Raw genomic sequence first — 26,652 nt, 5'->3', positions numbered from 1 at the left:
ATGTGGAATGTTTGTAAAGAAATGTGTACAATTCCTACAATTTCTATCAGATAATTTTGTTCAAACCTTCAAATTAAACGTTACAATCTGCACTTGAATTCTGTTGTAGAGATTTCATTTCAAATCCAATGTGGTGGCATGCAGAGCCCAACTCGCGAAAATTGTGTCACTGTCCAAATATTTCTGGACCTAACTGTATGTCGCTGTTCCTTTTTGGCCTTTGCGCCCTTCCCTCCCAAGCGCCAGGACTCCACTACAACTGCTAGCTTTGTACCCCCATAAATACATATCCGCCAAAGCCCATTGGATTCCTCTGTCCATCCCTATATTCTGCTTGCTGCACCAAGATTGTGCTGGGTGCCAGCTGATAGTATGGGCCATCATAGCGGCTTCGGCTGGGGTCGGCTGACATTTCCCCATGTCCTTACCCCCAACTTCGTATGCTGTGCCTAATTTGGCAACAGTTTAGGCTACATTCACACTTCCGTTGTTTTGCATCAGTTACAATCCGTCACCTTCAAAATATTTTGCAGGAATCCGTCTTTCCCCCATAGACTTGTATTAATGACTGATTGCGACGAATGGCCCTGAGTTGCATCCGCCGTGTGACGAATCAGTCGTGGAATGACTGACCGCCGGGCGGTATGAACGCACAATGTAACGTTTTTTGGAGCGGCAAAAACTGCATTCCGCAGGATTCCATTGCAATCCGTCAAGAGCTGTAATGGATGTTTATGGTGCTGGATTCCACCGTAATCCGTCACATGACGGAATCCAGTGCTGGATTCCGTCATGCTCTACTGCATGTCTGGCACACCCATTGGACTGTCCCAAACACAAACAGATGACGACGGATCTGTCAAAAAACGGACACACAACGGATGTAACGGACACAACGAATCAGGTATTTCACGGAATTCCGGTGAACGGAATCCTGTTAAATAACACATCCGTTGCGTCAGTTGACATTTAAAAAATGACGGATCCATCGTTGCGTCTCAACGACGGACCTGACGGATTTAAAACAATGGAAGTGTGAATGTAGCCTTATCAGTTCCCTTTCCTCTTTTATCACCAAAAACAAAGACAAAAACATACACCCCATTGCCAGAGGACCCTTTTATCCCCCATCGGGTCAATTGGCAGCATGTGGATACCTTTAGCATATACTGTGGGAGCTTTCCCTGACCCTACAGCAAACACTACAAATGCACCCTTAGAGGAGATGAAGGACACAGAAAACTCCTCTCACTTTGCTGGCTTGAAACCAGTCTTGGTGAAAAACACACAACAGAGCAGACGGGCGCTGGTCCTCGTAGGTTATTTTCTGGTCTGTGTGTAGAAAATACCTGTAGATTTAACTTACAGTATGTAAATCCAGAATGTACAGACTCTGACGTATCTCATATTACTGCTGTTGCCATCAATAATAACAACAGTGGAGCTACGTGCTGCACAAATTACTAAATAGGGCTACTGTGCCTTTAATATATAGAATGTATCAAATTTATAATATTGATACATTTGAATGTCTTTCTTTTTTCTTGTCTGTTACTATGGAAACTCCACTACATGTACGACTGACATATTAGTCTATAGAAGGACTGAACCTCTGATGTACGGGTGGAGCTCACTGGTCTTTATAGCCACAGAGATTTCTAGTTGTTCCTTCCCTCTTCCTGAGCACTGAATATTGGGTTATGAAATAAGATATTTATTAATTAATTTATTATTGAAGGGTACGTAAACTTTTGTAGACTTTGTTCTAATGCATGTAAAAGGAAAACTTTGTAAATGTTGATAACAAACCATAATCTGATTTGTGTACACAGCTTCTGTGCTGACCAATGAGTCTCCATGGTTACAGACTACAAACAAACCCTGTGTAGTCTGATCCTACATTCATGAAGTATTCCACTCCAGCGGGACTGTGCTGCAGGATCAGACTACACAGGGTTTGTTTGCAGTTTGTAACCATGGAGACACTTAGGTCTGCATAGGAGCTGTATACACAAATCAGGAGGGGTTTTTTTTTATCAAAATGTACAAATACTTGTTTTACATGCATTAGAACAATGTCTGCAAAAGAATATGAACCCACTAATGAAACTGTATGATAAGGAGGCGCTCTATGAGAAGGAGCTCTATGATAAGGAGGAGCTCAATAATAAAGAAGCACTCTATAATGAGGAGATGCTCTTTGATAAGATCATCTATGATAAGGAGGCACTCTATAATTAGGCGCTCTATGATATCAAGGAGCTCTTTGATAAGTATGCACTCAATGATAAGAAGGTGCTCTATGTAAGTATGCACTCTATGATGAGAGGACACTCTATGATAAGTGGACACTCTATGATAAGAAGGAGCTCAATAATAAAGAAGTGGTCTATAATAAGGAGATGCTCTTTGGTAAAAAAGGAGCTCTATGATAACAAGGAGCTCTATTATAAGGAGATGATCTATGACAAGGAGGAGCTCCATTATTAGAAGACACTATGATAATTAGATACTCTATGATAAGGTGAGCTCTATGATGAGGAGCTCAATAATAAAGAAGCGCTTTATTATAAGGAGGAGGTCTATGATAAGTAGGAGCTGTATGCAGTGGCGTAACTAGAGTTTGATGGGCCCTGATGCGAAATTTGGACCGGGGCCCCCCTCTACGTACCCCGACACTTAGGGTACGGGATAATGACACTGACACTCAGTGTACAGGATAATGACGCTGACACTTGGCTTTTACCCACAGCACCCAGGTTTCCCATGATCTGAAATCCCTCTATCAGCACCCAGCTTTGCTATGTTCTGATATCCATCTTGTCCTCGGCACCCAGCTTCCCCATGCTCTGCTACACATCTTACCCTCAGCACCCAGTTTTCCCATATCAGAGCATGGGAAAGCTGGGTGCTGAGAGATGTATAGCAGAGCATGGGAAAGCTGGGTGCTGAGAGATGTATAGCAGAGCATGGGAAAGCTGGGTGCTGAGAGATGTATAGCAGAGCATGGGAAAGCTGGGTGCTGAGAGATGTATAGCAGAGCATGGGAAAGCTGGGTGCTGAGAGATGTATAGCAGAGCATGGGAAAGCTGGGTGCTGAGAGAAGATGTATATCAGAGCATGGGAAAGCTGGGTGCTGAGAGATGTATAGCAGATAATGGGAAAGCTGGGTGCTGAGAGAAGATGTACAGCAGAGCATGGGAAAGCTGGGTGCTGAGGGAAAGAGCCTTTTCCCCTTCACCACAAAACATTACCATCCCCTGCTTGTATCTTTGTCCCCCTTGTATATAGTTCTCCAAATACTATAATGGCCCCCACATAGCCTTCCATATAGTATAAAGGGTCCCACATAACCCGTCATATATTAGAATGCACTCCCATAGTTCTCCATGTATTACAATGCATTTCCCATAGTTCTCGATGTATTATAATTCACCCCATAGTTCTCCATATTTTATACTGCACCACAGTCCTCCATGTTTTATAACCCCCATAGTCCATGTATAAGGTAGGCTCCATAGTCCTCCATGTATTATAATGCAGCCCCATAAATCATCATATTGTATTATGCAGCCCCATACTCCTCCATGTATAATGCACCCCTATATTCCATGTATAAGGTGTCCTTCATTTTGTATAATGCAGCTCCATAGACCTCCATGTATAATGCACCCCTAGTCCATGTATAAGGTGTCCTTCATGTTTATTATGCAGTCCCATAGACCTCCATGTATCATGCAGCCAGCCCCCCCCCCCCAGGGCCTCAATGTGTCATGCAGCCAGCCCCCCCAGGTGTCATGCAGCCAGCCCCCCCAGGAATCATGCAGCCAGCTCCCCCAGGAATCATGCAGCCAGCCCCCCCAGGTATCATGCAGCCAGCCCCCCCAGGGCCTCCATGTGTCATGCAGCCAGCTCCAGCAGGGTTTCCATGTGTCATGCAGCCAGCTCCAGCAGGGTTTCCATGTGTCATGCAGCCAGCCCCCCCAGGGCCTCTGTGTCATGCAGCCAGCCCCACCAGGGCCTCCATGTATCATGCAGCCAGGGCCTCCATGTGTCATGAAGCCAGCTCCACCAGGGTTTCCATGTGTCATGCAGCCAGCCCCCCCAGGGCCTCTGTGTCATGCAGCCAGCCCCCCCAGGGCCTCTGTGTCATGCAGCCAGGGCCTCCATGTGTCATGAAGCCAGCAAAATAAAAAAACAAGTGCCTCTCTTCTCCTTCCGACCCCTAGGACCGCGGTAGTTACGCCCCTGCCCCCATATGTCACACCCCTGCTCCCCATACAGCCTGCACCCCGATATCACACACACTACACCCTCATATGCCTCACACCCTGCTGCCTGTACCTCAACTTACCCCTCTTAAACACTCTGCAGTCTGCACCCCTTCACAACCTTCTGTCACAGTCTGCAGCCCTCATCTGCCACTCACCCTGCAGCCCCCTCATGTCCAAAATCGTTCAGGAATCAGTATCTTCTGCTTTCTCCCCGGCATCCTGTGTCTCCTCCCACACAGTCACATGGGCGTGACATCATCGCAGGTCCTGGAAGGATGGATTCCGTGTGCTGTGCAGGAGCACTTCTGCTCTGCCGCAGGTCAGAGAGCCCCTCTCTCAGGCCGGACACTACACAGCGGCACTACATATAGGGGCCCGGCAGCCGGCTCTGCAGAGCGGCTGCCGGGCCCCTATAACCCTGCGGGCCCGGTCGCAGTGGCGACCTCTGCGACCGCGGTCGTTACGCCCCTGGCTGTATGATAACTATGTACTCTATGATGAGGAGCTCTATGATAAGAAGGCACTCTATTATAAGGAGGTGCTCTATGATAATGAGGTGCTCTATTATAAGGAGGTGCTCTATGATAAGGAGGCACTTTTTGATAAGAATACACTCTGATAACTGTGCTCTATGATAAGGAGGCGCTCTATGATAAGGAGGCGCTCTATGATAAGGAGGCGCTCTATTATAAGGAGGTGCTCTATTATAAGGAGGTGCTCTATGATAATGAGGTGCTCTATTATAAGGAGGTGCTCTATGATAAGGAGGCACTTTTTGATAAGAATACACTCTGATAACTGTGCTCTATGATAAGGAGGCGCTCTATGATAAGGAGGCGCTCTATGATAAGGAGGCGCTCTATTATAAGGAGGCGCTCTATTATAAGGAGGTGCTCTATGATAAGGAGGCGCTCTATTATAAGGAGGCGCTCTATGATAAGGAGGTGCTCTATGATAAGGAGGCGCTCTATGATAAGGAGGCGCTCTATGATAAGGAGGCGCTCTATTATAAGGAGGCGCTCTATTATAAGGAGGTGCTCTATGATAAGGAGGCGCTCTATTATAAGGAGGTGCTCTATGATAAGGAGGCGCTCTATTATAAGGAGGCGCTCTATTATAAGGAGGCGCTCTATTATAAGGAGGCGCTCTATGATAAGGAGGCGCTCTATGATAAGGAGGCGCTCTATTATAAGGAGGCGCTCTATGATAAGGAGGCGCTCTATTATAAGGAGGCGCTCTATGATAAGGAGGCGCTCTATTATAAGGAGGCGCTCTATGATAAGGAGGCGCTCTATGATAAGGAGGCGCTCTATGATAAGGAGGCGCTCTATTATAAGGAGGCGCTCTATGATAAGGAGGCGCTCTATGATAAGGAGGCGCTCTATGATAAGGATACACTCTGATAAGGAGTAGATCTGAGATGATTAGCTCTCTGATAACAAGAATTTCTATGATAAGGATACACTATGATAAGGAGGTGCTCTATGATAAGGAGGTGCTCTATGATAAGGAGGTGCTCTGAGATGATTAGCTCTCTGATAACAAGAATCTCTATTATAAGGAGGTGCTCTATGATAAGGGGCTACTGTATATTAAGGACTGTTCTCTCACAGGGGCCTTCTGATCTCTCTTCTCCATTTTGTTTTCTGATTGTTTTGCTCACTTGTCACATTTTTGCTGTTTTACTATTTTCATGAGCACTAGGTGGAGCCTGGCAGACACATTGCACGTCCTGAACACAAGCTGCGCTGCTGACATGGAAAGCGGAGGGTTAAACCCCAAGATTGCTGAGGAGCCAGTGGATTATTTGGAAGACATGACTCCAGTTAATTATTCCTCTGACTACAAAATAGAAAATATTTCCTTTTAAAGTGAAACGTGCGTCTGATAATCCCACGTGAAGCTTCACATTCTAGATTTTAATACAGATACCGATAGATAATATTAATTTGGATATCAAAAGACGCCCCATACTCGACAGTCACACACACTGCACGGATCGCTTGTCTATTACTATTGTTTCACTGCGGCAAAGAGTCATGTGCTCAATCTGATTCTGCTGGTTCACGTTTGCAGCCCATCCTTACCCCCTGAATACAATAATATTATACACTGGGCCACATAACATAAAAAGAAACCAGGCCCACTGCACTCCAGAGTCAGGGGCAGACATAGAAATCATGGGAACCATAGCAAAAGTCCTAAATGGGCCTCCCAGTCTCCTCCGCCTGAAAAAAAAATTTGACAGAGAAGGAGCGGACATGCTGTATAGAAGGTCTTTCCTCCATACTTTAGTGCCACTACTGAAGCCCCTAAGTGCTCTCACCCAAAAGAATACCCTTTTCATGGCTCCAAAAGAGTATTTTGGCCTCAAAAACTTTAATTTCCCCACACAAGCTGACCCCACGATACCACTGACACACATATCGCATGATAACCCACACAGCCCCCCACACAGTATGATAACCCTACTGCTGCACCTACACAGTATGCTAACCTCACAGCCCTCCTCACACACAGTATGGTGACATCACAGTCCCCTACACAGTATGATGGCCCCACAGCTCCCCACATATTAGTATAACCCTACTGCTGCACCTACACAGTATGCTGACCCCACAATCCCCCCACACAGTATGATAGCCCCACCGCCTCCCACATAGTAGTATAACCCTACTACTGCACCTACACAGTATGCTGACCCCACAGTCCTCACACACAGTATGCTGATCCCACAATCCCCCACACACAGTATGATGGCCCCACCGCCCCCCACATAGTAGTATAACCCTACTGCTGCACCTACACAGTATGCTGACCCCACACACAGTATGCTGACCCCACAATCCCCCACACACAGTATGATGGCCCCACCGCCCCCCACATAGTATGATAATCCTACTGTTGCACCTACACAGTATGCTGACCCAACAGTCCCCCACACACAGTATGATAACCCCACAATCCCCCACACACAGTATGATGACCCCACAATCCCCACTCACAGTATTCTAACCCCACAGTCCCCTACACACAGTATGATGACCAACACAGTCCCTCACACACAGTATACTGACCCCACAATCCCCCACACACAGTATGATGACCCCCACAGTTCCCCACGCAATATGATGGCCCCACAGCATCACACACATAGAATACTGACCCCACAGTCCCCTACACACAGTATGATGTCCAACACAGTCACTCACACACAATATGATGACCCCCACACAGAATGCTGACTGTACAGTCCCCCATGCAGTATAATGGCCCTACAGCCTCAAACACAGCATCATGACCTCCACAGTCCCTCACACACAGGATGACCCCCATAGTCCCTCACACACAGTATGATGACCCCCACAGTCCCCCGCACACAGTATGGTGACCCCAAAGTCCCACACACACAATATGCTGACCCCATAGTTACGCCAAGTGACCCAACCCACAGGCCCCTTTGAGGCCACATTGTCTGCTGTTATTACAGGTATGCCACTGCTCTGAGTGAAGAAATCAGCCACACTGTGCCCTCTCAAAAAAAGATGATCCACTCATTTCATGGACCGCAGCATTAGGGAGGTATGTCTGCACTGTGAGGTAGCACGGTCGGCTGCGCAGCAGAAGACACGGGATCCAGGCATTAAGGTTCACAGCACACGGTTTAATGTCCAAACAAAAGTCCACAACAATACACATGTGCCTCTCCCGCAGAGAACTCAGGGAGTTCTGTTCACTCCCTCACACCCGGCACACCTGCCCTTGTTCCTGTTTCCATTTAACCCTTCCTTCAGCCTGTAGGGAAACAGCATTAACCCTGGAGTGGATTTACTTTCTATCATGGAGTGAGCACAACCGGGGCGAGACATACCGGCCGTCATAGATAACCCCGGTCACAGTCTCACATACCCCCCCCCTCAGTTCAAGCGTGCGGGGTTCAACTCCCGCCATCAAACACGGGCCGCGGGACAAGGCATCGGCGTTGCCCTGCAACCCACCGGCCCTATGTTCAACCGTAAACCGGAAGTTCTGCAGAGAAAGGAACCACCGGGTAACCCGGGCATTCCGTTCCTTGGCGGACCTCATCCAGACCAGTGGAGAGTGATCCGTCACCAAGCGAAACTGCCGTCCCAGCAGGTAATAGCGTAGGGACTCCAAGGCCCACTTGATCGCCAGGCACTCCTTCTCCACTACGCTATAATTCCGCTCGGGAGGGGTGAGCTTCCTACTTAAGAAGGTGACGGGGTGTTCCTCCCCCTGAACCACCTGAGACAGCACTGCCCCCAGGCCGACCTCTGAGGCGTCAGTCTGTACTATGAACTCCTTCCGGAAATCAGGGTGTACAAGAACGGGCTGTCCGCACAGGACCCCCTTCAGGGCCCGGAAGGAGTCCTCGGCCTGCGGAGTCCAGCGCACCATGACGGACTTCTTGCCTTTGAGAAGGTCCGTCAAGGGGGCTGATAGTCCCGCAAAATCCTTTACAAACCTCCTGTAGTACCCCACGATACCTAGGAAGGCCCTAACCTGCTTCGTGGTCAGGGGTCTAGGCCACTTCTGGATCGCCTCAACCTTGTTAATTTGGGGCTTAATCACTCCTTGGCCTATCACGTAGCCCAAGTAGCGGGCTTCCGTGAGTCCCAACGCACATTTCTTGGGATTGGCTGTCAATCCGGCTGTTCGAAGCGCGTCCACCACCGCTTGTACCTGTTCCAAGTGGGTCTGCCAATCGGAGCTGTAAATAATGACGTCATCAAGGTACGCTGATGCATACGCCTGGTGGGGTTCCAGCACTAAGTCCATCAACCTCTGGAACGTGGCCGGAGCGCCATGTAACCCAAAAGGCAAGACAACATAGTGGAAGAGACCCTCCGGCGTAACAAAAGCGGTTTTCTCCTTGGCGGACTCCGTCAGTGGCACCTGCCAGTACCCCTTGGTCAGGTCGAGCGTGGTAAAATATCGCGCCTGTCCCAGCCTGTCAATCAGCTCATCCACCCGGGGCATGGGGTAGAGATCGAACTTGGATATTTCGTTCAATCTCCTAAAGTCATTGCAGAACCTTAAGGAGCCATCGGGTTTTGGTATTAGGACAATCGGACTAGCCCATTCACTCCGGGATTTTTCGATGACCCCCAGGCGTAACATTGTCTTTACTTCCTCTGATATGGCTTGTCGTCGAGCCTCCGGTACCCGGTATGACTTCAGGCGTACCTTCAGGTGGGGCTCGGTGACAATATCATGTCGTATCAGACTGGTCCTACCGGGCAGCTCGGAGAAGACATCGGGGTTCTGCTGAACCAACCGTCTGGCCTCTCGCCTCTGTGTCTTGGTGAGGGCTTCTCCAATCCTTACTTCCGGTTCGTCCTCTCCGGAGGTCGCTGGAGCCGGATGTGAACGACCCGAAGAGGAGGGAGATGAGGAAAAAACAGCCATCAGGCTTTCCCGTTCCTGCCAAGGTTTTAATAGGTTGACATGGTATATTTGTTCAGGTTTCCGCCTACCGGGCTGCAATACTTTATAGTTAACCACCCCGACTCTTTCCTTTATCTCGTAGGGGCCATGCCACTGAGCCAGGAATTTACTCTCCGCCGTGGGGATTAATACCAACACCCGATCCCCGGGTTTAAAGGTCCGCACGGTGGCTTGTCTATTGTAGCGGCCGCTTTGCGCGGCCTGAGCCTCCTGTAAATGCTCCTTCACAATTGGCATGACCGCGCTTATGCGGTTCTGCATACCTAAAATGTGTTCAATCACACTTTTATGGGGGGTGGGCTCTTGCTCCCATGTGTCCTTTGCCAGGTCCAACAATCCCCGGGGATGTCGCCCGTATAACAATTCAAAAGGCGAAAACCCCGTGGATGCCTGTGGCACCTCTCGTATGGCAAACATCAAATAGGGAAGCATCATATCCCAGTCTTTCCCGTCTTTTGAAATCACCCTTTTGAGCATGGTTTTCAGGGTTTTATTGAAACGCTCGACTAAACCGTCCGTTTGAGGATGATACACAGACGTACGCAACTGCTTGATCTGGAGTAGCCGGCATAGCTCTTTGGTCACTTTAGACATGAATGGGGTCCCCTGATCCGTAAGGATCTCCTTGGGCAACCCCACCCGGCAGAACACAGCAAACAACTCCTGAGCTATAAGCTTTGCTGCAGTATGTCTGAGAGGTATCGCCTCGGGATACCGGGTGGCATAGTCAACGATCACTAGGATGTGTTGGTGCCCTCGAGCGGACTTTACGAGGGGCCCCACCAGATCCATCCCTATCCGTTCAAAAGGGACTTCTATAATGGGTAACGGTACCAATGGACTGCGAAAATGGTTCAGGGGTGCGGTAAGCTGACACTCTGGGCAGGTTTCGCAGAACCGTTTTACCTCCCCAAAGACCCCGGGCCAATAGAACCTTTGCAATATTCGCTCCTGCGTTTTCTTGACCACTAGGTGGCCACTCATCAGGTGTTTATGAGCCAAGTCGAGGACCCGCCGGCGATACGGCTGGGGCACCACCAACTGCTCTACCCCCACGCCCCGTATTTCATCTACCCGGTAGAGTAAATCCTGCTTAAGAGCGAAATGGGGGTACCTTACCTGGGCACCGGGCAGCTGTGCCACCCCATCAATTACTGTCACCCGACTCCGGGCATGTATTAATGTAGGGTCCTGGAGTTGGGCTGTCCCAAACGTATCCGCGGACGCCTCCAACTCCGGGATGGGTTCGACCGTCTCAGCCTCTCCTGCCAATACCTCTAGGGGCGACCTATCGGGTTCACATTCTGTCCCTATCATGGGGACCCCTACGGCAGGTGTCCCGGATTCAGGATTGTAGGGCTCAGGTCCCGGACTGACCAATATCTGAGGAGACTTAGGGGGTCCCTTCCATAAAGTCCAAAAATAGGGCAGATCCCTTCCTAGGATCACGTCATAAGGAAGAGTGTTAAGAAGTCCCACCTCATGTTGCACCTGACCGCAAGGTGCTGTGATGGTGACAATCCCCGTGGGATAGTCTCGGCGGTCCACATGTATGCAAACCACCCCCACGGTACGTCCTGTGGCCTTTACTTTAGCCCTCAAGGTGGATCGCACAAGGGTCACTAAGCTTCCGGAATCCAACAATCCTGTAACCGGACATCCATTCACCTGTATTTGGCACAAGTGGGGCTCAGTCTCTGGGGAGACCAGGTCAGCGGTACACACCACCTGAGCATACATTGAACCCCGCCGGGTAACCCCACAATCCATGGGCTCCGTGGTCAGTGGACACTGGGCTTCCATATGTCCCACCCGCTGGCACCGCCAACATCTAATAGGGAAGGAAACCTCTTTGACAAGTTGTCGTTTAGGGTACAGAACCTTCCGGACCTCAGGAACGGCGGGCGCGGCCTCAGCCGGGACGGTAGCGGACTCCTGCACCGTTGTCAGCGGTGGGTCCTTGGCCCTAGGCTTGGAGGGGCCGGACCGACGGGCGGTACGCAAAGTCTCAGTGTCCCGTATCAAGTCCTGCGTAGCCACATGCCGCTCTACCAGGGACACTAATTGGTCCAGGGTACTCGGGTCACCCTGTCCTACCCACCGTTGAATGATGACGGGTAAAGTGCGCACAAAACGATCCACTACTACCCTTTCCACCATTTGCGCCGGGCTCAGAGTGTCAGGCTGCAACCACTTTTTTACAAGATGCAACAAGTCATAGGCCTGGGAGCGTACGGGTTTGGCTTCCTCATAGAACCACTGATTAACCCGCTGAGCCCGTACATAGGTATTCACCCCCAACCGAGCCAGTATTTCGGCTTTCAGGGTCGCATAGTCAATGGCGTCCTCGGTACAGAGGTCCAGGTACGCTTTTTGGGGTTCCCCCATCAGATAGGGCGACAATACCTCAGCCCACTGGGGGGTCGGCAGCTTTTCCCGCTCGGCCACCCGCTCAAACACCGCCAGGAACGCTTCCACATCATCCCCCGGGGTCACCTTTTGCAACGCTTGTCTCACCGCTTTCCGGACGCTGCCGTCGTCACCCGGTCCCGGGGTTGTTGCTGCCGGTCCGGCACGGATCGACTTGGCCAGGAGAACCATCTGTTCTTGGTGCCTTTTTTCCTGCACTTGCAAGGATTGCTGCTGACGTTCCAACGCCCGGAGCAGGTGTGCATTGGTCTGTTGCTGCTGTTCATTAGCCTGTTGTTGCTGTGCATTAGCCTGAGCCAGCTGCTTTAGTATGTCCTCCATGGCGTCACCGGGTTTGGGCTGTAGTATAGCCGCTCGAATCCAGGACATGTGCTACTGGGTCACCAGGGATGGATGCTACACCTCACCGGGCTGGCATGCCCGCCGATTCTCCACCATATGTGAGGTAGCACGGTCGGCTGCGCAGCAGAAGACACGGGATCCAGGCATTAAGGTTCACAGCACACGGTTTAATGTCCAAACAAAAGTCCACAACAATACACATGTGCCTCTCCCGCAGAGAACTCAGGGAGTTCTGTTCACTCCCTCACACCCGGCACACCTGCCCTTGTTCCTGTTTCCATTTAACCCTTCCTTCAGCCTGTAGGGAAACAGCATTAACCCTGGAGTGGATTTACTTTCTATCATGGAGTGAGCACAACCGGGGCGAGACATACCGGCCGTCATAGATAACCCCGGTCACAGTCTCACAGCACGCACAAAAAACTTTCAGAAACCCTGACTTTCTGGGAGGTTTTGGCATTGCCAATTACATTTTCCAGCTCATACAGGATTCTAAGACTTCTAGCCTTTTTCTTGAATCTCCCATCATTTTCCAGGACGTTCTAATTATAATTTAGGAGACCGGCTTCCCCTAAACTGCAGTCGGGACAATAAGCTCCTGTTACGCATTTATGGAACCAGGACGTGGAGGTCCCTCTGTCTCATGAAAATGATGTGTGACGCCCTGGGCAAGCCAGGGGTCACAGGTCATAACACCACCACACCCTACACCCCAGTTAGGAACACCAAGGCTAACCTAAAATCCTTGTTGCCTTCCTCCAGGGGCTGATGTCCACACCAGGGGGTGGGCCAGGTGGTTGGCTCCGCCCACCGAGGAGTTCACAGCCCTGGAGGCGGGAAAACCAGGCAGTTGAAGTCAGACTAGAGTCTGAGAAGGAGTTCAAGCTAGGGGAGTGAAGTAGAAGGAAGTGGTAGAGGAGCTTGAGAGAAGGAGTAAAAAGTGACAGTTTGTAAAGCCTGAAGCTGGTCCGGGTGTGTGCCCCGGACTGAGACAGCAAGGACAGCAGACGGTGGTGACTGTCTGCAGGAGCGGCTGACCGGAGGTTGCCGAAAGGACCGCGGACGGGTGGTGGCCCGGCGGTACCGGAGCGGTATACAAAGTGAAGCCAGCACCAGTGGCAGGGGCCTTTCGGATCCCGGCAAGGCTAGGAGTCGCCGTGAATTTGCCAAATCCGTTAGTGAAGGGGACCTCTGGGTCTCCCAACAACCAAGTCCCGATTGAAGGCAACAGTCCAATCGTTGGAGAGAGACACCGCCACCGCCAGGGCACCAGTTTCTCAGGGCCAGCGCCTGCGGGCAAAGTAGGGCTCCTCCGGCCCATAACCAAGTCGGGGAGCGGGTTACCGGTGGGAACCCATCGTTACCATCATCATCTCAGGTGCAGGAAAAGGGACCGTTACCGTCAACTACTGGGGAACAGCAAGTGCAGCCGTCCGTGGGAACCGTCTTTCCAGCCGTGTGTTTTACCGAGAACTGTGTCCCTGTCTCAGGCTGAGTGAGTACCACAGTGCCGCAAGGCACAGCGCTGCCCCCGCGTCCCTGCACCCCACCAAGCCCTGCACCGGCCCCGCCATCCCTCATCACCCACCTCATCACTGGGCCCCGGGACAACTACCCCCTACCCACGGAGGGGAGAACCAACAACTTTGCTGCTCCCTGTCATCAGTCCCCGGGATCCCCATACAGAGCAGCGGTGGTGTCAACAAATCACCACAACCGTGGGTGGCGTCATGGACAATAAACTATCCCAAAAACCAATCCCCTTTCACTCACGGGCGAGGAGCGCCGCTCGAGTCCCCGGGATCCGGCCCATCGCTCGAGCCACCGAGCAGCAGCAGCAGGCCGCAGCAGCCGCAGCGGCAGCCGGACCCGAGCAGTGGGAGAGCGCGGTGTCCCCTCCTCCGCCCGCAACAACTTGGCGTCACAAACAGGATCTTACCGCTCTGCCGTTGGGTAGAGGTGCGCCTTGTTACCGCCGGAGGTGTCCGGCCAGAAAATTTCAGAAACCGCCATCTTTGGCGCGAAAAGTTCCCGCTCGAGCGTCTTCTCGAGTAGTGGAGGCGCGAAGGCCAAGACCCCGCCCCGATAGAGGAGGGGCCGGAAAGAGGCTAAGGGGGACGAAATGGCGACCGGTCGCATGTAGCCGCGGCTATAAAAGGCAGAAACGCCAGGACTCTGCAGCAATACTGGGTTCCTGGAAGGCACGATTGCCAAGATGTACAACCCAACTCCCAACGAGGAAGCCCCCGCGCCCGGCACGGCGACGCGGTTGAGGGACCGGACCGTCCCGCTGAGTAACCGTCTGCAGGCCCACATGCAACTCCTCCTGGAGGAGTGGGAGACCGACATGGCGGACGTGGTGGCTGCTATGCGGAGACGCGAGGTGGAAGAGGATTTGGAGGAGCGGGTAAGAGACCCACGCCCCTGTATTCCCGAGGGATCGGCCATTAAAGCTGAGGGGCCCGGCCTGCTTCCGCTCACCCTGCCTCTCTTCCCGCTACCCGTACTAGCTGCTGCCGCTCCGCCACTAGGCCCGCTACCTGCCCAACCGGTAGCGATACCTTGCCAAGCCGCTCCGGCGGACCAGCCGGCTGCAGACGTCCAGGACGTCCCTGAAGTACACCAGGGGGAACCGCTAGGATCACGGCCCCTTAACAGAATGGTGCCAGAAGTCCCGGTAGTGACTGTGCCAGGCCCCGAGCCCGGGACCGTGGCCTGGATGAAGGCCCGGGTGATTCAATTTCACCAGCATCAGCAGGATCAGATTTTCCGGTTGATGGAACAGTGGACCAACGAGGTGGAGATGCTGATTACAACTGCCCCGATGTACGGAGGGGGAATAGATGTAACAGAGTCGACTGGTGACCCACGTCCCTATGTCCTATCGGGACCGGCCGCTGCGGCTGAGGGGCCCGGCCTAGTCTCGGCCTATGCATCACCCTTGCCGTTACTTATGGGGCGTCTCAGTGTAAACTCGCCTGATCTGCTGCTCCGTGCTACTGCAGAAGGATCTTATGTGCTGGATGCGGGAGGCCAGGAGGCTGCGGCAGCTGGCGGCAACCCGCCTGACGCAGGAACAAGAGGTGATGGCCCTGGCCCCAGCCCCGAGTCCGCTGCTGAGTTTGAGGAGGCAAGTGAGCGTTCCTGCTATGTAGGAGACCCAGTGGTTTTCCATACCCCGCGTACCGGTGGAAATGGGTACCGGGTACCCCTGTCACAGCAGGCATGTCAGTGCATGTTTGAGATGCTGGTGGAGGGGGATGGATCCGCCTTCGCTGAGGACTCTGAGTAGGGCAGCGGAGCACCGTTACACCGTCCCCGTTGGGACCACCAGTCAGTATGTTTACAAGTTTTAAAAAGTTTTTGAAATGATGACAAATGGAAAAATGATTACCGTGAAAGTAACCTGATTGTCTACCGTGATTGGAAACCGGCCGTTGCCGGCACCGTTGTCCCCGTGGGGACCGCTTGAAAAGTTGTTTTGCATAGGAACTCCTATGGACAAGCCCGTGAACTTGCAGGGCAACCACAAACGTTAAGTGGGTTGTAAATAAAAATCTGTTGTTGCAGCTGACCATAACCGCCTCCGGAGAGGCAGGTTGGAGGGAGGGCCCGCAGTGGAGCAGGCTGGGGTCCAGCTACTACAGGAACCGGTGTCTACCCTCTGGAGGGGAAGGACAGATCCCGCTCGGGTAACTGGTTCAGGACTGGGGTCAAGGGGTGCTGCCTGGGTTTTAGGGGCAGCATCAGGGCCAGGTTACTTGGGTGGGAGAGAGCGGCAGCCGCAACCGTTTAAAATGTTACCGTTTTGCAACGTTTAAGTACCGAACCTCCCGATGTGGGATGATGTTTTTCTATTTGTATGTGTGTTATTCTTTTTTATATCTTTTCAGAAAATAAAACCGGTGTTGGATGGGCAGCCCGCGGACGGTCTGCATTTTGCTAAGGGGGAATGTGACGCCCTGGGCAAGCCAGGGGTCACAGGTCATAACACCACTGTAATAACCTGCAGGTAACGGGATACGCAAGGACTGCACGGAACCACGGGGGTTAATCAATGCAAATTTAATAATGTATTGCACAACACAGGTAGAGGAAAAGTGTGGGAAAGGTGCACAGCAGTAGAGATAATGCAATATACATACAACTACTTTGAATAGCTTGTCAAGGGTGGGAAGCCTCAGATTGTACTCCCAAAAGCAAAACACAAAAATCCTTATTGAACAAAAAACGCAGAGTCCTTGTTACCTTACTCGTATAACACAGTGCAGAGTCTTTTCCTATCTGTCCCTAACTAAAAGTAGTGTGCACACTTAACTGCAGGTTTCAGCGTGGGGTACCTCGTCACCATTGGGGCCCGTATTCCGCTGGCAGACACCTCTAAAGTTCAGTCTTTGTCCCGGGTCTGTAACTTGCACGTGCTGCCTGGCTCCTCGCTCCACATCCAGCCTCTTTGGATCTGTAATTTTGTAATTTGCACGTGCTGTCTGGCTCCTCGCTCCACATCCAGCCTCTTTGGATCTGTGTCTTGGGGGGGACACCACGCAACACTCTGAGGTACTTGGACCTCGGAAAAACAGGGCAGACTGAGGCCTATTATCTTACAGCCCACTCCAGCACACTCCTCCCTGCCAAACAGCCACATGTAGCCTCCTCCTCCTCCTGTTCCAGACTCAATCTAGTCACTTGAGCAGCAGGACTTTTTCCCGCTGTTCTCTGTTTTGACAGCAGGTGGCAGCATAACACAAGGAAGTCCACCAAACAGTCTTTTAACATATATATATATATATATATATATATATATATATATATATATATATTATTAATCAAAAAATACCTCAAGAAGGAATAGGTGTCTCTTTTTCACATTTAAAAAGAAATTTTTATTCATGAATTTTAGTTAAAATTACTTCAAATACATATTTGTAAATACTAATAAAAGGACTGGATCAAATACCCATAATACAGCAGCGATTAAACCATAAATTACAACCTTTTAATTATTAAACTGACCAGTATGTAATGTAATTTTGATGTTATTCAAAAAATAAAGCATAAAGTGCAAAGTGCTTTTTCATTATAATAAACACCAAACAATTGTGGACAAGAAGGCATTTAAGTAAAAAACCATTATAAAGCAAGTGCCAATAAACCGCAATAAATATTGCTGAATACAAAATACCTTGGAGATGGTCAGGGTTGTTAGGTATGCCGCAAATTATCCCGACGCGCGTTTCAGCGTGCTTTCTTCAGGGGATGCTGAAGAAAGCACGCTGAAACGCGCGTCGGGATAATTTGCGGCATATCTAACAACCCTGACCATCTCCAAGGTATTTTGTATTCAGCAATATTTATTGCGGTTTATTGGCACTTGCTTTATAATGGTTTTTTACTTAAATGCCTTCTTGTCCACAATTGTTTGGTGTTTATTATAATGAAAAAGCACTTTGCACTTTATGCTTTATTTTTTGAATAACATCAAAATTACATTACATACTGGTCAGTTTAATAATTAAAAGGTTGTAATTTATGGTTTAATCGCTGCTGTATTATGGGCATTTGATCCAGTCCTTTTATTAGTATTTACAAATATGTATTTGATGTAATTTTAACTAAAATTCATGAATAAAAAATTATTTTTAAATGTGAAGAAGAGACACCTATTCCTTCTTGAGGTATTTTTTGATTAATATTACAATTTAAGGTGTTTTATACGAAATTTTTGATTATTTATATATATATATATATATATGTATATATATATATAAATGTTAACAGGTCTTACATTTCCCCCCCTCTTTAACCTCGGCCGTCCCGGCCGATACACTCCTGAGGCACTCTGCAAAGGGGCACACGGTGGCAACTCCTGCCCTGCTTCACAACCTGTTGCTTGGGAGCCAATGTCGTAAAACAGGATTCAGTGACAGAACACACAAATTCATCTGCCAAGTACCGATCAGGGGGAATACCAGCATTAGCCCGCTCAGTCCGGCGTGGCACCACAGCTAACTCACCAGACGTCGGCGCCGTATCAGGGAGTACAGTATTCTCGTCCCCATCTCTGGCGATTGGTGACTCCTGCTCTGCAGGGGTGGCACCTGTGTCTTGAACGGATGGGGGTGTGGATCTCTCCCAGTCTGCTGGGTTGGTCGGGGCCCGCCACCATTCTTCATCGTCAGAGCCCTCTTCGAAGGTAACAGGAACAGGCACGGGCACCGTCTCCGAGGTACTTTGTCTGGTCCTGTCTTCTGAATAGCAGGGCCTCAGCATATTACGATGCAGGATGAGGGTGCCGCCTCTTTGCTCGCCTCTCACTTCGTATACTGATCCATGGGGCGGGATTCTTCTGATCACAATGTACGGCTCTGTTTTCCAGCGCTCGCTCAACTTGTGTCTCGGGTGTTTCTCTGCAACTAGTACTCTGTCTCCTGGTAAGAACGGGGTTTCACACACAGGTTTCCGCTGCGGGTGTGTCTTTTCTTGCAACCGCTTGGTGACAATTCGATGGATAGTCTCCAGCCGTCGACGGTGACAATCAACCCAGGAACCTACGCTCTGACCTTCACTGATCTCGGGGGGGAGCTAGGTTCAGCTCTTCAATGCCTCTTCCGGCTCTTCCAAACAGTAGCACGTATGGGGTGTACCCAGTGGTGGAGTGGACACGATTATTGTACGCCCACACGAGTTCTGCGAGATAGCCGGGCCAGTGATTCTTACGATCATCCTCCAACGTGCGTAGCATTTGTAGGAGGGTCCGGTTAAATCTCTCGCAGGCTCCGTTGCCCTGTGGATGATAAGGCGTAGTCCTTGACTTCTGCATTCCGTAAATCCTTTGCAGCTCTCTCATGACACTGCCCTGAAAGCAAGCTCCTTGGTCAGAATGTATTCTTTTGGGGCAGCCGTACACCCGGATAAAGTCATCACTGATGGCTCGAGCAGCTGATTCAGCCGTCTGATCTCTGGTGGGCGTCACCACCGCAAATTTGGAGAAGTGATCTGTCATCACAAGGCAGAACTGATAGCCCCGGTGGGAGTGGCCAATCTTGAGATAATCGATCATGAGTACTTCCAACGGCTCTTTGGTTACAATAGTCTGTACTGGTGCTTGCTGTGGAGGAGCCTTACTTAACTCGCAGGAACGGCACAGTTTACAGGCCTTCTCCACTGCCCGAAGCATCTGAGGACAGTATACTAATCTTTGCAACCACTGGTAAGTCTTGTCCGGTCCGAAATGGGCTCCCTTCTCATGCGCCTCTCGGGCCAATGGTACTGCCATCTTCTGGGGTATCACTACTTGCCACCGTACTTCCAACTCTGTAGCTAGGTGCACCTTCCGATACAGCATCCCTTCTTGCACCAACAGCTTATCCCACTGGCTGAGAATCTGGAGGGCCACGTGCGACAGCGTGGCCCGTATTTCCTTTCTAGGCTTGCGCTGCTGGATCACCCACTCTTTCACTTGAAGCAGTTCTGGGTCAGATGACTGGATTTTCACCCATTCCTCTCTGGTTTGGCCAAGCAGGCGTGATGTCGTGCCCGACGTAATTTCCAGCATACGAGCCTCTACCACTTGAGCGGTGAATTTACTAAAGTCCGGAATTTCGTCTTCCTCCAACTGTTCATCTCTCTCCCCCACTGGGGCTTCGGTGGTAACACGAGAAAGGGCATCCGCATTCTGATTTTCATGCTTAGAGCGGTACTGCACATGATAATTGTATCTGGAGAGTCGTGCCAGCCACCTCTGTTCCATTGCTCCCAGTTTGGCGGTGGAGATGTGAGCCAGGGGGTTATTATCCGTATAGACCAATTTGAGCTCCCGTGAGATATTCCGAGAACCTTTCGGTTATTGCCCATACTAGTGCCAGTAACTCCAACCGAAAGGAACTGTAATTCTCGGGGTTGCGCTCGGCTTCTCGCAACGTCCGACTTCCATATGCAATCACCCGTTCAGTACCATTCTGTACCTGGGCCAGTACTGCACCCAGGCCGTAGAGGCTCGCGTCTGTATACAACCGAAAGGGGAGGTTATAGTCTGCATAGGCAAGCACAGGGACGCTAACCAAGGCCTCTTTCAATCGGTGTAAGGCTTCTGCTTGTCTTGGTCCCCAGCAAATTTTCTGTGCTTTTGGTCCTTTCGCAGTGCCTCGGAGCAATTCGTGCAAAGGTTCTGCCTCCTTCGCGAAATCTTTGATAAAGCGACGGTAATATCCGGCTAGCCCCAGGAAAGCTCGAACCTCCCGCACTGTGCTGGGTGTGGGCGATTCTAGCACTGCTCTCACTTTCCCATCGGAGGGCTGTACGCCGGCTTCCGACACCTTGTGTCCGAGATATTCAATCTCTTCCTGAAAGATCCGACATTTTTTTGGTTTTAGTTTAAGCCCATGGGCCCGTAACCGCTGAAACACTTGGCCCAGGTTTTCTAGATGTTTCTCAAAGGTTGCAGAATACACTACTATGTCGTCCAGGTAAATCAATGTGGCCTCGAAGTTCATGTCTCCAAGGCAACTTTCCATGAGGCGCTGAAAAGTTCCTGGGGCATTATTTAGTCCAAACGGCATGCGATTGAACTCGAAGAGTGCCATGGGTACAATAAATGCGGTCTTGGCCTTGTCTTTCTCTGCCACAGGGACCTGCCAATATCCGCTGGCCAGATCGAGGGAGGAGAAGTAACGTGCCTTTCCCAACGCCGACAGGGACTCCTCTATCTGGGGCAGAGGGTAGGAATCACGAACCGTGCATCCATTAAGCTTGCGGTAGTCAACACAGAAGCGGGTAGACCCATCCTTTTTCTTGACCAGCACGATTGGGGCAGCCCATGGACTCTGACTTTCTCTTACCACCCCGCTCTTCAGCATCTGCGCCAAAAGCTCTTTTACCTCTTGGTAGTACTTTGGGGGTATTTGCATGTACCTTTCCCTGATCGGTGGGGCATCTCCTGTGGGTATTTCGTGCTGAATCTTGTCAGTACAGCCGAAATCTTCTGCGTGACGGGAGAACGTGGCTTGATTCTCCCAAATAAAGTCCTCTATGGCTTGGGCTTGCTCCGAATCGAAGGGGCTCAGGTCCACTCCCATCTGCCCTAAGATGACGCGACTGTTCCATTGATCAGTGGGTTTCTCTTTTCTTTCCATAGAAAGAGCCCAAGTCCAGGCTTCCCCTGCCATGGGCTGCAATTCAATCGATTCTGCAGCCGCCACCTCTTCAGGCGCCAGGTAGACATGGGCCAGAACAACTCCCGAGGTCAAGGTGTAGGCCTGTTCACCGGTGTTCACGCAACGGAAAGGGACCCTTCCATTTCTTACTGTTGCTAAAGTGCGAGCCACCAACGGTTCGTCTCCGTTCTCTTCACCACGGTAAGGCTCCACCAACACCTCCATCCCCTCGAGTGTACGGTGGGCCCCGACTGGCAAGGTGAGGACTGTCTCACGATTTGGAGGTAGAGTAATTGTTGTCTGTCTTGGGACTCGAACCCTCCCCACCGGGTAGCGGCTCCCACTATTCTTCCACAGTCCTCGGGCACGGATAAGGTGTTGGAAGACTTTTTGGGCAGGCCTGTTAGCAACTGTCGTCTTCCAGTAATCACAGCCCCCCTTGTTGAAGAGCAACTGGTCTAATTCTTTCAGGACGTTCATGCCCACGATAGCTGGCACCTCTCTGTCGTACCGGCCCTCCGTTAACACAATCCCTTTTTTGCCTAAGTTCTGGCCACAGGCACGTATGTTCATCCACACGACCCCTACAACCGGAATGGGAAGATTGTTTGCAGCCCTCAGTTTGATATGTGCCCCTTTGTCAATGGATACAGTTTGTCCAAAATGTTGGTAGAAGAACTGTTCTGGCATGGTGGTCACTTGGGACCCAGTATCCATCAGGCATTTTACTTCTTTCCCTTCAAATTCGGCTGTGATCGTCGGCGTGCAGGCTGCTATATCTTCAGGGCGTTGGTTTTCTCTAAGCTCAGTTGGTCTCCCCACCATGTGCCCATCCATGGAGGGAGGCACTAGTTTAACGGCGGTCTTTCTTGCGACGTCTTCCTCTCCGGACAGTGTCGGAATAAATGGTTCCGATTTCCACAGTTCCAACACTGGTAGTCTCCAGCGGGTCTCGGTCGTCTCTGCTCGATCTGTCCCCTCTCTTCTTGATAGGTATGCGTGCGGGTATTTGATCGCGGTGCTGTCGTTCTTACTTCTGACGCCGGGGCTTGCATATTCTTCAGCAACTCTTGTAGAGCAGTAACCGTCTCTTGTAACTGATCGACTTTAGCCTCAAGTTGGCTCGGTTCTCGGTTTTTCTCACCCGGGACTACCTTATGCATACAAACTTCACCCAAGGCATTCTGCGGGTCGCAATTTTCAGTTTGTGTGCGGGAGACTGCTTCTTCCAATATTTCCTGGAAAGTTAGTTTTTTTTCTACCCTGAGCCGTTCACGGAGGGCACCTTTGATCTTGGGGTTATGTAATCCGCGGAGGAATTGATCTCGCAGGGTACGGTCAGCATAACCGGGGGTTTGTGCTAGCTCTGGCTCTGCTGTAAGCATTTGTCTCATTATTCTCTGGAGTGCATTTGCATACTGTGGCAGACCTTCTTCTTCACCCTGCAGCCTGTAGAACAGTTGCGCCTGTAAATCTCCTGCTTCTGGTTTCCCGCCATACACTCTCTCAAGAATCTTCACCACCTGCTCTAACGTCTTTCGTTCACTCTCAGGGCGCAATAAAATAGTCTCTTGAGCATGGCCTTCAAGGGCAATCAACAGTATCTCCCCTTGATTTTCTGCAGTCACTCCTGCTACTCTCAACATGCCCCTCACTCTCTGCGCCCAGTCATGGAGAGGTACATTGTTGCCAGTAAATTTTGGTATATGGGTCAGCATAGCCCCTCAGGGACAGCTGCCTTGCTGGTATTCCCCCATCAGGTTGTATTAGTACACCTCCATCAGCGACACCCCCCTGTCCGTCCATTGTTCCGTACCAGCCTGCGTATCCTGCCGACTACGCCAAATGTAATAACCTGCAGGTAACGGGATACGCAAGGACTGCACGGAACCACGGGGGTTAATCAATGCAAATTTAATAATGTATTGCACAACACAGGTAGAGGAAAAGTGTGGGAAAGGTGCACAGCAGTAGAGATAATGCAATATACATACAACTACTTTGAATAGCTTGTCAAGGGTGGGAAGCCTCAGATTGTACTCCCAAAAGCAAAACACAAAAATCCTTATTGAACAAAAAACGCAGAGTCCTTGTTACCTTACTCGTATAACACAGTGCAGAGTCTTTTCCTATCTGTCCCTAACTAAAAGTAGTGTGCACACTTAACTGCAGGTTTCAGCGTGGGGTACCTCGTCACCGTTGGGGCCCGTATTCCGCTGGCAGACACCTCTAAAGTTCAGTCTTTGTCCCGGGTCTGTAACTTGCACGTGCTGCCTGGCTCCTCGCTCCACATCCAGCCTCTTTGGATCTGTAATTTTGTAATTTGCACGTGCTGTCTGGCTCCTCGCTCCACATCCAGCCTCTTTGGATCTGTGTCTTGGGGGGGACACCACGCAACACTCTGAGGTACTTGGACCTCAGAAAAACAGGGCAGACTGAGGCCTATTATCTTACAGCCCACTCCAGCACACTCCTCCCTGCCAAACAGCCACATGTAGCCTCCTCCTCCTCCTGTTCCAGACTCAATCTAGTCACTTGAGCAGCAGGACTTTTTCCCGCTGTTCTCTATTTTGACAGCAGGTGGCAGCATAACACAAGGAAGTCCACCAAACAGTCTTTTAACCTATATATATATATATATACAGTTAGGTCCAGAAATATTTGGACAGTGACACAATTTTCGCGAGTTGGGCTCTGCATGCCACCACATTGGATTTGAAATGAAACCTCTACAACAGAATTCAAGTGCAGATTGTAACGTTTAATTTGAAGGTTTGAACAAAAATATCTGATAGAAATTGTAGGAATTGTACACATTTCTTTACAAACACTCCACATTTTAGGAGGTCAAAAGTAATTGGACAAATAAACCAAACCCAAACAAAATATTTTTATTTTCAATATTTTGTTGCGAATCCTTTGGACGCAATCACTGCCTTAAGTCTGGAACCCATGGACATCACCAAACGCTGGGTTTCCTCCTTCTTAATGCTTTGCCAGGCCTTTACAGCCGCAGCCTTCAGGTCTTGCTTGTTTGTGGGTCTTTCCATCTTAAGTCTGGATTTGAGCAAGTGAAATGCATGCTCAATTGGGTTAAGATCTGGTGATTGACTTGGCCATTGTAGAATGTTCCACTTTTTTGCACTCATGAACTCCTGGGTAGCTTTGGCTGTATGCTTGGGGTCATTGTCCATCTGTACTATGAAGCACCGTCCGATCAACTTTGTGGCATTTGGCTGAAACTGGGCTGAAAGTATATCCCGGTACACTTCAGAATTCATCCGGCTACTCTTGTCTGCTGTTATGTCATCAAAAAACACAAGTGACCCAGTGCCATTGAAAGCCATGCATGCCCATGCCATAACGTTGCCTCCACCATGTTTTACAGAGGATGTGGTGTGCCTTGGATCATGTGCCGTTCCCTTTCTTCTCCAAACTTTTTTCTTCCCATCATTCTGGTACAGGTTGATCTTTGTCTCATCTGTCCATAGAATACTTTTCCAGAACTGAGCTGGCTTCATGAGGTGTTTTTCAGCAAATTTAACTCTGGCCTGTCTATTTTTGGAATTGATGAATGGTTTGCATCTAGATGTGAACCCTTTGTATTTACTTTCATGGAGTCTTCTCTTTACTGTTGACTTAGAGACAGATACACCTACTTCACTGAGAGTGTTCTGGACTTCAGTTGATGTTGTGAACGGGTTCTTCTTCACCAAAGAAAGTATTCGGCGATCATCCACCACTGTTGTCATCCGTGGACGCCCAGGCCTTTTTGAGTTCCGAAGCTCACCAGTCAATTTCTTTTTTCTCAGAATGTACCCGACTGCTGATTTTGCTACTCTAAGCATGTCTGCTAGCTCTCTGATGGATTTTTTTCTTTTTTTTTCAGCCTCAGGATGTTCTGCTTCACCTCAATTGAGAGTTCCTTAGACCGCATGTTGTCTGGTCACAGCAACAACTTCCAAATGCAAAACCACACACCTGTAATCAACCCCAGACCTTTTAACTACTTCATTGATTACAGGTTAATGAGGGAGACGCCTTCAGAGTTAATTGCAGCCCTTAGAGTCCCGTGTCCAATTACTTTTGGTCCCTTGAAAAAGAGGAGGCTATGCATTACAGAGCTATGATTCCTAAACCCTTTCTCCGATTTGGATGTGAAAACTCTCATATTGCAGCTGGGAGTGTGCACTTTCAGCCCATATTATATATATAATTGTATTTCTGAACATGTTTTTGTAAACAGCTAAAATAACAAAACTTGTGTCACTGTCCAAATATTTCTGGCCCTGACTGTGTGTATATATATATATATATATATATATATATATATATATATATATATATATAAATGTTAACAGGTCATAACACCACCACACCCTACACCCCAGTTAGGAACACCAAGGCTAACCTAAAATCCTTGTTGCCTTCCTCCAGGGGCTGATGTCCACACCAGGCGGTGGGCCAGGCGGTTGGCTCCGCCCACCAAGGAGTTCACAGCCCTGGAGGCGGGAAAACCAGGCAGTTGAAGTCAGACTAGAGTCTGAGAAGGAGTTCAAGCTAGGGGAGTGAAGTAGAAGGAAGTGGTAGAGGAGCTTGAGAGAAGGAGTAAAAAGTGACAGTTTGTAAAGCCTGAAGCTGGTCCGGGTGTGTGCCCCGGACTGAGACAGCAAGGTCAGCAGACGGCGGTGACTGTCCGCAGGAGCGGCTGACCGGAGGTTGCCAAAAGGACCGTGGACGGGTGGTGGCCCGGCGGTACCGGAGCGGTATACAAAGTGAAACCAGCACCAGTGGCAGGGGCCTTTCGGATCCCGGCAAGGCTAGGAGTCGCCGTGAATTTGCCAAATCCGTTAGTGAAGGGGACCTCTGGGTCTCCCAACAACCAAGTCCCGATTGAAGGCAACAGTCCAACCGTTGGAGAGAGACACCGCCACCGCCAGGGCACCAGTTTCTCAGGGCCAGCGCCTGCGGGCAAAGTAGGGCTC

The sequence above is a fragment of the Anomaloglossus baeobatrachus genome, chromosome 8, assembly GCF_048569485.1.
Source record: "Anomaloglossus baeobatrachus isolate aAnoBae1 chromosome 8, aAnoBae1.hap1, whole genome shotgun sequence".
Taxonomy (NCBI): Eukaryota; Metazoa; Chordata; class Amphibia; order Anura; family Aromobatidae; genus Anomaloglossus; species Anomaloglossus baeobatrachus.
The sequence above is the reverse complement of the archived record's forward strand: the minus strand, read 5'-3'. Positions refer to the sequence as shown.